Genomic DNA, 11,945 nt, shown 5'->3' on the forward strand with positions numbered 1-11,945 from the left:
ATTGATGATTGTGCCGGAAGTGAAATGTTTTCCTTCATGGATGGTTTTTCGGGCTATAATCAAATCAATATTCTACCTGCCGACCAACCAAAAACAGCATTCATTTGTCCATGGGGGACATTTGCTTATTGCAAATTACCTTTTGGGCTTAAGAATGCCGGGGCCACTTTTCAACGGGCGATGTCTTATGCATTTCATGACATCAAGCACATTGTGCAACCGTACCTCGATGATTTGCCTGCTCATTCTTTACATCGAGCTGATCACCTTGTCCACTTACGAGCAATCTTTATGAGGTGTAGGCATTATCGAATTCGGTTGAATCCCCACAAGTGTGTTTTCTGTATAGAGACGGGTCGATTGCTGGGATTTGTTGTTTCAAAAGCGGCATTCGCGTCGATCCCTCGAAGGTCGAAGCTATCATCAAATTGCCTCCTCCTTCGAGTTTGCGCCAACTCCAAAGTTTGCAAGGGAAAGCGAACTTTTTACGCCGATTCATTCCAAACTACGCCGAGGTCACTAAAGGTTTTACACGGTTGTTGAAACAGAACGCTCAATTCTTTTGGGATGAGATTGCCCAACAATCTTTTGATGCACTTAAACACGCGTTGACCCATGCACCGTTGTTGCATCCTCCCAACTACAACCAGGACTACTTCTTATACCTCGCAGCTTCGCATTCCACCATTGGAATGGTGTTAGTTCAAGAAGATGAATTCGGAGCGGAACATGTGATATATTATCTTAGTAGGACATTAAACCCCACTGAGTTAAAATATTCGCATGTGGAGAAATTGGCCTGGCAGCCGTTCAAGCTGTCCAGCGTTTTCGTCACTACATTCTTCTCCGTAAAACTACAGTTATTTCGGATTGCAACCCTATGATTTATATTTTGACAAAACAACTGCTAGGGGGCAAGTACTCTAAATGGATCGTTATCCTGCAAGAGTTCGACTTGGAGTTTGAAAAGTCCAAGTCTAAGAAATCCTTAGTTTTTGCGGAATTGATGTGTGATTTCCCGCATGCTGACACAGAAACTGTGGCAGAGGAGTCCATTGCGGACGAATCTTTGTTTCTTATCAGTACTTTAGATCCGTGGTACGGGGATATAATCATCTATCTCCAAACCCAAACCTTTCGGCCTGAAGCTTCAAAGTCGGAACGTCGAAAAATTCGGTTTCAATCCCAGCAATACAAGATTATTGGAGATACACTTTATCGCCGGGGGGCAGACTTAGTTTTTCGACGTTGTTTAACTCACGAAGAGGCTGAGAGGGTTTTGAATGATTGTCACTCTGGAGCATGTGGCGGTCATATGTCTGGGTATGCCACAGCTCAGAAGGTGTTGCGCGCTGGCTATTTCTGGCCGTCCATGTTTAAAGATTGTATCATTGCAGTCCGGAAGTGCCACAACTGTCAAGTGTTTGATCGCAAGATGCGCACCACCTGCTCCTCTCCACCCTATAATTGCCGTTGGTCCATTCGCCAAATGGGGTATCGATTTTATTACTTGTAACCCTCACTCGGCCGGGGGGCATGCGTATATCATCCTCGCGGTTGATTATTTTACTAAATGGGCCGAGGCGATGCCTACATTCGACGCAAGCGGCAAAACAGCTGCAGTTTTTGTATTCAATCATATTATAACTAGGTTTGGTGTCCCACAAGCAATCATCACTGACCATGGGAGCCATTTTCGAAACATCATGATGACTGAGCTTACAAGCCAGCTTGGTTTGCGCCACGATAGCTCTACTCCTTATTATCCGCAAGCCAACGGTTTGGTTGAGTCTATCAACAAAGTTCTGGTTATCATGATCCGACGAACCATTGGTATTCATCGGTCGAATTGGCACAACATGTTATTTTCAGCGCTATGGGCATACCGAACCTCAGTGAAAACTTCAACAGGGTTCACTCCTTTCCAGCTAGTTTATGGCTTGGAAGCTGTGTTACCCATTGAATGCGAAATCCCATCACTTCAAATGGCTGTCGAATTACTTCCAGCTACTTCCGAAGAGGAGAAGCGTTTATTATACTTAGCTAAATTAGATGAGACTCGACGTGACGCTGCATTGGCAATCGAGACTCACGCGAAGCGAATGAAAGCTCAGTATGATAGAAATGTGACCCCTCGAAGTTTTTCGGAGGGAGACCTAGTGCTATTATATGATCAAGCTAACGATAAGCTAGGTGCTGGAAAATTCGTTCCTATGTGGCATGGACCCTACATTGTAAAGCGAAAGCTAGCAAAAGGGGCTTATGAGCTGGTAGATTTTGATGGGGACTCTTTGGGTAAACCCAGAAATGGACTTTACCTAAAGAGGTATTATGCTTAAATGGTGGGTATGGAGAATTTTTAGTTAGGTTAGGTTTTCTTTCTAGCTAGTATGTTTGTTAGTTTAGGTTAGTGTGCTTAGCTTAGAGAGTGTGTTTTTCGTCGTTATTCTGGCTTATCTTGGTTTTACTCTTGATATTGCAGATGTCGACGCCTCTCCAAACATACATTGGATTTGCTGATGGTGCTTGTCGTAGTACACGGAATATCTCTTCCGCAGCTTGGGTTATCTATTCACCCTCTGACGAGTTAGTTTCTATGCATGGGGTAAGCCTCGGTCAAACAACGAACAACATTGCAGAATACAGTGCAGTGGTTGAATTATTATCTGAATCTATTTCATTTGGAATTCGACGTTTGATAGTGAGGTTAGATTCTGAACTTGTTGTATTACAGCTTAATAGAGTATATGCCATTAGAAATCCTGTGTTATTAAGGTTGTTTTTGAGAGTGCGTCTCTTGGAACGTGAATTTGATTACATTGAATATCAGCATATTCCAAGGTCTTTAAATACATTAGCAGATGCAATTGCTTCTCGAATGTTGGACAGACATTTACAATAATCATGCAAGTAAATTTAAAAACATTTCATCACATATGTTAAACAAGATAAGCCGGTAATAGTGATATATATATAGATAGGAGTGTGTCAAAAAATATACATCGTCTTCGATCATAGGTTGAAAAACACCTTATGATCGGCCAAAATGATAAGTACAAAAAGCCAAAAATGTCATATGTGTCTACAAAAGTGACTAGCCAATCACTGGTGGTGCTCCCTATACGACACCACTGCACGGGCTACCTTACACAAAAACCTCCTAAACGGTCCAGGGACTGCGACTACATAGCGCTGAAGTCTGATAGGAATATCATCTATGGTAGTCTCAGGTATATCCACCGTCAGACGCTCTAGATCCTGCTCCAACTCAGCTAGTGACTCTGCAGCCGCGTCCTGTGGAGCCGGTACTGGTGCAACTGGATGTCTCCTCTCAAAAGGCCGGAGGTTGGCTGGGTGCTGTGGACCAACATCTGCATTTTGAAAATTTTTACTGTCAGTTTTGAGACGATATATATAAAAAACAAAAAAATATATAATTTGAAAACTTGTGAAAAATAAAGTACCTCTGTCATCCCATTGTTCTCCCTGTGGAAGAACCATGTCCGGATCACCTCGAAAATCTACTCCGGCATACGGAAAGTCCTGGATAGCAAAAACCCGGCCCTCTAACCAGTGAAAATAACCATCAGGGAATCGAACAACTGCCGCGCCCTCGTCAGGATGCCGGGCCATCACCGTAACCCATCGTATCAGCTTTGGCTCCCGAGGACCCAAGATATCAACAGTGAGTTGCTGAGGGATCAGCATCGGAACTCTCTCTAAGGCAAAGCTCACAACTAGAGGCCCATATCCAAAGGTCTTCAGTTGTCCGTTCTTTGCCCTAGTCAGTTGGCCCTTCATATTGGCCGACACAGCATCACACCAGTTGAAAATGGTGCCTTGGAAACAGTCAATCGCCATTCGCATTTGGGACCCGGTGGCAATATGTAAAGCGGATGCGCCGCAAATTCTGGTAACCGTGAAAGCTATAACCTTGAGTTCACGCCGAAAGATGTGTTTGATTTCTACGCCTTTCGCATGGTGTTGATTGGGTATGCACCAATCTGCCCGGAGACTAGCGAGGGATTGGCCACCCGGCCTAGTCCCGGCTAGATTGAGTTGCTCGCCCCTATTTGGCAAGCCAGTGAGAAAGTATATGTCAGAGGGCTCTATCTCGAGCTGGTGCCCTCCGATGTAAAAGCATTGCTCATGAATGTTCCATCTCTCAACCAGCCACTCCAAGAATCTCACCTGAGCCCTCATGCCAGGTATGGCCTAGTATTTATATAGTTCGCATGCTTTTAGGGCATCAATGGAAGGTTGATGATTAATTGCGGCTAAATCAACGTCCTCGTGCTCTCTTTCTCTCCAATCCAACATGGTGAGTGCCCTACACACCAAGAAATAAAGATTAGAATTAGTTTGGGAAAATTCAAATGGTTATTTTTGGGGTTTGGGGTTTCAAATTCCGCCCTTCGCGGGGGACGCACCCCGCGTTTAGGACACAGAGCGTCGGGACGCAGCTGGCCTGAAGGTGGGCTGCATACCCCGACCTTTTTCCTATGTAGGAAAAGGTCGGGGGACGCAGGTCACCCGTAGGGCACCTGCGTACCACGCAGAGCGGATTTTAAAACCTAAAACCCCCCAAAAACCAAAACTAAAACCTAAAACAAAATTTTAATCGGATGAAATTGAAGAGGAGGATGTTGTGAAATACCTGGAAGAGACGACGTTCGATTCTGACGGTCGGATTCTCCGCAACGACCACGGGAAATTTCTTGCCAAAAGCCCTTTTTTCAACCTCAACAGTAAAATGGTAAAAATGACATGGTAAAAAGTCTTTTTATAGGTTTTTTGGATGAATGAATGTTAGGTTTGTTCATTTTTCACCATGGAAGGATATTTTTCAATGTATTTTTGCTTATCTTAAACAGGTATGAGTAATGTGTCATTTTTGCGCAGGACAAAAGGATTTAGAGGGAAAATTGTCATTTTTCACGAACCAAAATATCAGAGTCATCTTTTAAGCCCTTTTCTGACTCCTAAAAAATGAAAAGATTGCCAAGCGTTTCTTTTACACTCGTTAAAATGAAATTAAAAGACGGTCCCCTTATAGCCCTTTTTTGACCGTAAAAACAGGAAAAGGTTGCCGGGTTTTTGTCGTTTCAAACTCGATACTGGAAATAAAATGACGTGTCCTTGATCGCTTTTTACTTTTCAGGTCAGTGACACTAATTATTAAAGTACTCCTTGGTCGCAAGATCAAGCGGTTCCCCCAGGTATTATTTTATACTTTTTCGGGCTTGAGGGACACAAATTTACGAAAAAGTTCAACCTGGAGTCTTCTTAAGTTTTTCAGACTCTCTAAAATTGAAAAACACCGAGTTTCTCCTATACTGGACTCGTTAAAACTTCACAGTAAAGGACCTGTTCAATTACAAATAGGAACGAACCACTCCTTCCTAGGGTTCGAATCAAAACTAGGTTGGACTCATCCGAAGGATGAGCTTATAATCAAGCATATGTTATCCTCCTCAAGCTTGTTAAAAATAAAGAGGTACTTGCCAGAAATGGTGGGGGAAAAGAGAGAAGAATGAGCCTATTTGTTATCTTTTGTCTCAGAAGAAACTTTATTACCACTCTTGGACACGACACTTTTCATTCACCTGGGTTGGGAAATCCTTTACCTCACAGTTGATCAAACCACTTTGAAAGTCTTCAGCCGGGTTCCGGGGATTAACTTTGAGTCATTCATCACCAAGCCATCTGTCGTGTCGTTATGTGTTCAAGAGGTCTGCAAACAAAACTTTCATCTGCAAAATACTTGTCATCCATTCAACTTGAAAAATGATTTCGTGTTGTGGGCTTGCCTGCGACGGGTCGCTTTCTATCGACATCAACACATTATCTAGAGAGATGACTTAGAAATCGTTAGTACCTTGAAATCCGCATGCATCAATGGCAGGTTTCTCGCCTTTGACGCCAGTTTACGTCATTGACTTTCGATCAAAGGATTCCGTGAAATGTTCGACATCAACTCATTCATTCACGTCTCATGGATTGTACTGGGTACTTTGAGAACCATTGACATTACTGGTGGTCTCTCTCACACTTGTTAACAGTTTACATCATCGACTGGTAATCAAGTGGTTTCTACCATGTTCGACATCAACTCATTTATTCGCATGGCTAGAATCGTACCAATTCGGGAAGCGGAAATAAAGACCCTGGATCTAGTTTCTACCATCTAGGCTGCGAGGAGTTTTGTATTCATTATCTAAGTAGACTAATCATAAACAGATGGCTGCGCCCATACTGTGTCTACAAAAGTCTATGATTATGATGTACTACAAAATCATTCCTGTATCAGAGTAGTTAGTCTGTTAGTTAAAGTTTTGATCTGAGTATGGGAATGCCTACCTCAGTGATGATATAATCTTATACATGTATTTTGTGTTGAAAATTGCAGGTTCTGACCAGGCTCTCCACGAGATAATCCTTGAAATGATAAAGCACTTCACCCTTCCTAGATAATACAAAACCCTAATCTATTACAGGCTTCGCACTTTAGGGGGCAATCTATTACACTAAAAAATGTCACCATGACTATTTACAGTTAGTATGGCTCTATCAACAGTCATGCTATCCTACTGGGCAAGTCTTATGCCTCTGCTCTCCATGTCAAACTCCAAAAAGAGAGAAAGTCTTTATAAATGTATTTATCTCTGGGTACGTAGGTTCTCTCAACCTTACCTGCGGGTACGCACCCAATGTTCACAAAAGTTGCGTACTTGTACGCTCTGTATGTAAAGGGGCAGGTGCGTCCCCCTGTAAAGGTCAAAATGCACAAGTTTCATCTTTAAAAAGTTACTTGTGGTCATTTCTAGAGCATTCTAGAAGGTTGTTCAACGTGTATTGAGCACCTCCAGATGGTTCATGTACCCCTACCAAAGAGGAACTTATCCCATCAATGAGGGAGCTATCCCATCCAAAGAGGGGATTATCCCATTGATGGTGGACCTGAATAACTTCCTCTAGACCACTATAAATACAGGCATTGGGCCAGAAGGAGGGGAGGTTGGAAGCTAAACATTTCTAAGGGTAGATGCTGCTGGAATTAGGACTCCCATTTAGAAGCTTGTGAGGAGAGATTGCCATCTTTGCTTGTTCTATTTGGAAGTGGGTGAGCTTTGTCAAAGTAAAGGAGAACTCTTAATGGACCCTGGGAGGGACTTGCACAACACCAAGGCTCAGGTTGTAATTGTTCCTTTTGTTTCCTATTAATGCAAATGAGTCCATTCTTCTCAATAACTTGTTATTTATGAGTTGTTTCATGTACTCCTTGGTCTATGTGTTAAATATGTTTTATTCTATGAGATTATCAAGTGCTATTTAATCGTTTTATTGTTAGTGGATGCAGGTTTCAAAGTGAAGGAGGAGCTCATCCGGATCAGCGGAGCTGGACTACTACAACAGCGTTGGACTACAAGTAGGATCTAAACACTTGATTTCTTATATAGTAAATGCATGTTTAGAGAAGGATTGCTCTTGTTTGTCTTGTTTGTCACTAGAGAGGCTTAGGCTCCTAGGGAGGTTGGTTGTGTCCGCACTATCGACTCTTTCCGCCTGACACCAAGTCTGAAGGAAAGAGTGTCATCATGGTAGTAGTCCATAGACTTACCAAGTATGCACACTGTTAGTGTCGGTATCTTCATCCCTCCATCAGTGATCAAATTCTCTTGTTGCATTGCATGTTAGGTGTCTCACTCGATCAGTTGCATTCCATTAGGGTCATGGATCATCTAATGGTAGTGTCATATTGTACATTTTCCCTCATGTTCTTTACCTGCTAGCCCATTTTCATACATCTAGATCATCTGCAGTCATTTTTTGTCTTTAAATATGCAAAAGTCTTTTTTAGGGTTTTAGGTCTCATTAGGTCTATGGTTTCGTCAATAAGGTCTTCAAAACACTCAATAATGGTCAGCAGACACATGAGGAGGTCAAATAAGTCTCAGCAACAATAATTTCCATAATCACATGCTCAGTGATTGATTTTTCCTCAAAACCCTATTTTGAGGAAAAACAGAGTTTTTATGTTCCATGTACAAATTTGATGTAATTTCATTTTTTCCATATGTAATAATTTCAGAGGCAGCCCTGGTCACCTTGCCAAGCCTCTGCAACTCCACCACCTGCAAAACAAACAAAATGTCAAAGCATTCAGTCCATCAAAGGAAAAAGGTAAAGCAAACTGCCCAAAACAAAGTTTTAAAAATCAAGTGAAAAATAAACATTAGCAAAGAGGGTTTTCCTAAGTGAAAAATTAAAGCCATTGCCATATAAAGTGTTTTCATGACAAAGAAGGCTCATTTGTGTCCCCAAGTAAAGGAGAGCAAGTGAATTTCCATTTTCAAAATCCAAGAGAGTGATTTTGAGTTTAAAGGGTGAAAATTGTAGACGCAACACACAGAAGCAGCACGACACACACAAACCCCACTCCACCTTTAATTTTTATACTGGCACGATGCACCGAGGCAGCGCAGTGCACCTGTGAGGTGGCACGGTGCACAGGTCTACAAGGCCCTAAATCACTCACAGCTTCCTCCAAACTCTCAAATCACTATTTCCTCATTATCCAAGTAAGTTGACACTCCCTCATGGCCAATGAATGATGTTTGCTTATTGTTCATGGTGATTCAATAGGAAAAATTGAAACCCTAGCTCCTTGCGATACTAGTTGAAAAAACACTGCCTAGGGTTTACAAATTGATGTTTTGCTACTAAATCCCACCCTTATCATTTTCACTCCCTCACTTCATTTTCTCCCTCCCTTTTCACTCATATTTACCCATTCCATATTCCCCATATCCCTAAAACTACTAACCCTAATCCCTAATCCCACTATCCCAAACCCTAATCAAATATCCCTAAATCCTAAATATCATTCCCTAAACCCTTCTATTCCCCAAAAACCTATCAGCAACATCCCCAACCCCTCATACATAGTCCCTTCACAGTCCTATCATCAAATCCCTATCTTTTAGCAGCAATTTCCTATTGTCACTCTAAAATCTCTTCATACTCATCTAAGAAACTCAAGCATTGGCAAACATGGAGTCAGATTCTTCCTATGACAGAAATTAGGAAACAGTCAGTGACTCTTCCAGAGAAATTCATGCACCAAAGAGACCTCATAAGAGTGGAAAACATAACCAGGAGGAGCCTACTTCACTTGCCGAGTTGTTGGCCTGTCCTCTTGCTGTCACATGCTTCCAACACCAATCCTATTATCAATTTTGTGAGATGGTGGAAAGATTCAAATACCACCATGAGCTGGCCAGACTATTTGTGCTTCATCTTCATAATGGCCAAGTCAATTTGGCAGGTGTGACATTCACCTTGACACTTGAGACTATTGCTCAAGCAACTGGTATTCCAAATGTAGGTGAGCAGTGGAATAAGGGGCAGTTGGTAGACAGAGATCATTATGAGCCTTATATCAAGGCTGGTTTTCAGAGACATGTCAGTAGAGTCTTCCCATTCAAGTACCTACAGGACACATATGCTCCCTTGATGAAACTCATAATTAAATATTTCAGCTGTGAGGGCAGATTTTCTCATCTGTACACCTATCATATCAGATTGTTGATGCACTTTACTAGGGTGAGGATGATGAACCTCCCCTATTTCATTTGTCAGAATATTGAGAAGATGACCACATTAGTGCAAAGGAAGCCTCCTCATCAGCAGTATAACAACATCTATCACTTTGCACTAATCAAAATTATGGTTTTGCATCAGCTTAGTCTACTGAATGTTTCATGGGAGGATTTCATCTCACATGAGGTCTTTACAGGTCCTTAAGTGCCCCCATCAGTCTTTCATGAGGCCGGAGAGCCTTCACAACAGCAGGATGTGCATGAGACACAAACCACTGGTGTGCCAATGTTTGTCACATACCAAAAGGACACTAGAAGATTGTTTGTAGCAGCAAAACAAGTACTATCTCCACTCGGGGTGGAAGGGGTCTTGTTTCCTCCATCAGCAGAGTAGGTACAGGACAAAAGTAAGCAGCCCTTGCATGATGAGGGACCTTTAGGAGGTTAAGAGATAGATTTTATTCTTATTCAAGATGATGACACCGACTTGAGCTCAAAGCTCAAAGAGATCATTCAGGAGTAGCAAGATGACATTGATCACTTGTCCCTCAACCTAGAAAGAGCCAAATGGATAATCAATTATCTAGAGTAGAGGAAAAAACAGCTAGAGGATCAACAAACCATCATGGCGCTCAAAAACATAAGGGCAAACCAGCAAGCTGCCAAAAGGAAGAAAGTCAAGTTGTCATCACTTGAGCAAGAAATTCAAGCTAATCGTGAATCTTGGCTTGAGAGGACAAAATTACACTTGGAGAGGATGCTAGAGAAGGCCAATAGAGATAAGAAGATGTTGAGGCACATGGCATACCACTACTTGGCGAGAAACAAGGTGTGCAAAGCGAGAATCAGGATTTTGAAGGCCAAGTTGAAGAAAGCCATGAGGAAGAGAAAAGAGCAAGATAGACTCTAGATCTTAGCTGAGGCTTCCTTAGCCCAACACAACACCTGATGAAGAACACTCAGCCCAAATTTTAGGAAATTTGGGAAACCTTTTGCAAATTTTGAATTTTTGGCCTAAAAAACAAGTTTTTCTGCCTAGTGCGTCGCACCACCTAGCGCGCGCTTTTGCTAGAGACCTCCTTTTGAGGAAAACTCAGCATTTTTGGATTTCTCATGGAAAAATATGAATTCCCTCACATGGCCTAGAAATTTTGACAAGTTTTGAGCTTCCAAAAGGGTCAAAAACACCTCAAAAATGACCTTTCTGTCCCTTTTTGGCCACAAAGGCAGCAGTGTTGGGAGAACTCATATTTGGAGGAGCAAATGGAGACCAAATTCAGAAATTCCACTTGTTCTGGAAAGTAGATAGGCATATATTTCTAACACGCCCACTTCGAGTAAATTTGGTGCATGGGAAGGCCTCCAAAATCAGCTCCAAAGTAGCATGGTGTACAGGGACAGGAGCACGGTGCATAGGATGAAATTTTCTCATTTTGGTCAAAAAAACTTTGTTTTTAGCCTAGTTTCTTCACAGTTTGACTTTTCTCTTTCTAATAGTCAAAATCTTGATGTAATTTGATGTGACTTGATGGATTTTGATGTAATTATGCTAAATTTTCACTCATAGAGGTAGATTCATCATGAAAAGGTAGTTTGCAACTGAATGAATTAGTTTCCTAGGTTTTAGAGGCAAGCTATTCCACTGCCTACTTTTTCAGTTCTTAGTTTAGATCTTGTTGAAACAGCTCCTAAACTCATGAATTCTACCCCTAAAGCCTAGCATGTGTTTTTTGTTGCCTATATCTAGTAGTTTTTCAGTCATTGGTAAAGGTTGGACTCTCGTGAATGCTTTGAGCATTATTGTACACTCATTTCAGCAGTTTGGCAAAGGAATAGACCAGAGTTTGCAGCACTTTATGGGATTCTTGTGGCAACTTGATTTGGTATTGTGTTTCCTTCTGTAATTGCAAGTTTTACATGTGTTTATGTATGCCATCATCTTTCTCTATTCATCTTAACTAAATGAAACAAGGATAAAGGTAGAATTCATTGAAGTTGCAGTGCTCTACCTAGGGTTTGTTTAGTTATTTATGTTTTCAGTTGTTTGAAGAGGATCCCTGAGACTTTCATGCCCTCTCCAACTCCTCACCAGTCTAAAAGCTCTCCATCTCACTCAATTTGAAGTACTAAACCATTTGCCTACCTCGCCCCATAGAGATCTCTGCAAGACTGTGTCCATTCCCCGGACCCAAAACTGCCTTTCACATTTGAGCCAGTGAAACAAAACTAAATTCATTCAAACTCCTCAACTTACATATCTAGCCTAAAATCAGTCTTAATAACAATCATCTCAAGCTTTATTGAACATATTTTCTAAGATTGACAAGGAGAGAGCCCTCTCCC

Source organism: Pinus tabuliformis, chromosome 4_2 (assembly GCF_031772625.1).
Source record: "Pinus tabuliformis cultivar Carrire ecotype Pingquan chromosome 4_2, CPIR1, whole genome shotgun sequence".
NCBI classification, from domain to species: domain Eukaryota; kingdom Viridiplantae; phylum Streptophyta; class Pinopsida; order Pinales; family Pinaceae; genus Pinus; species Pinus tabuliformis.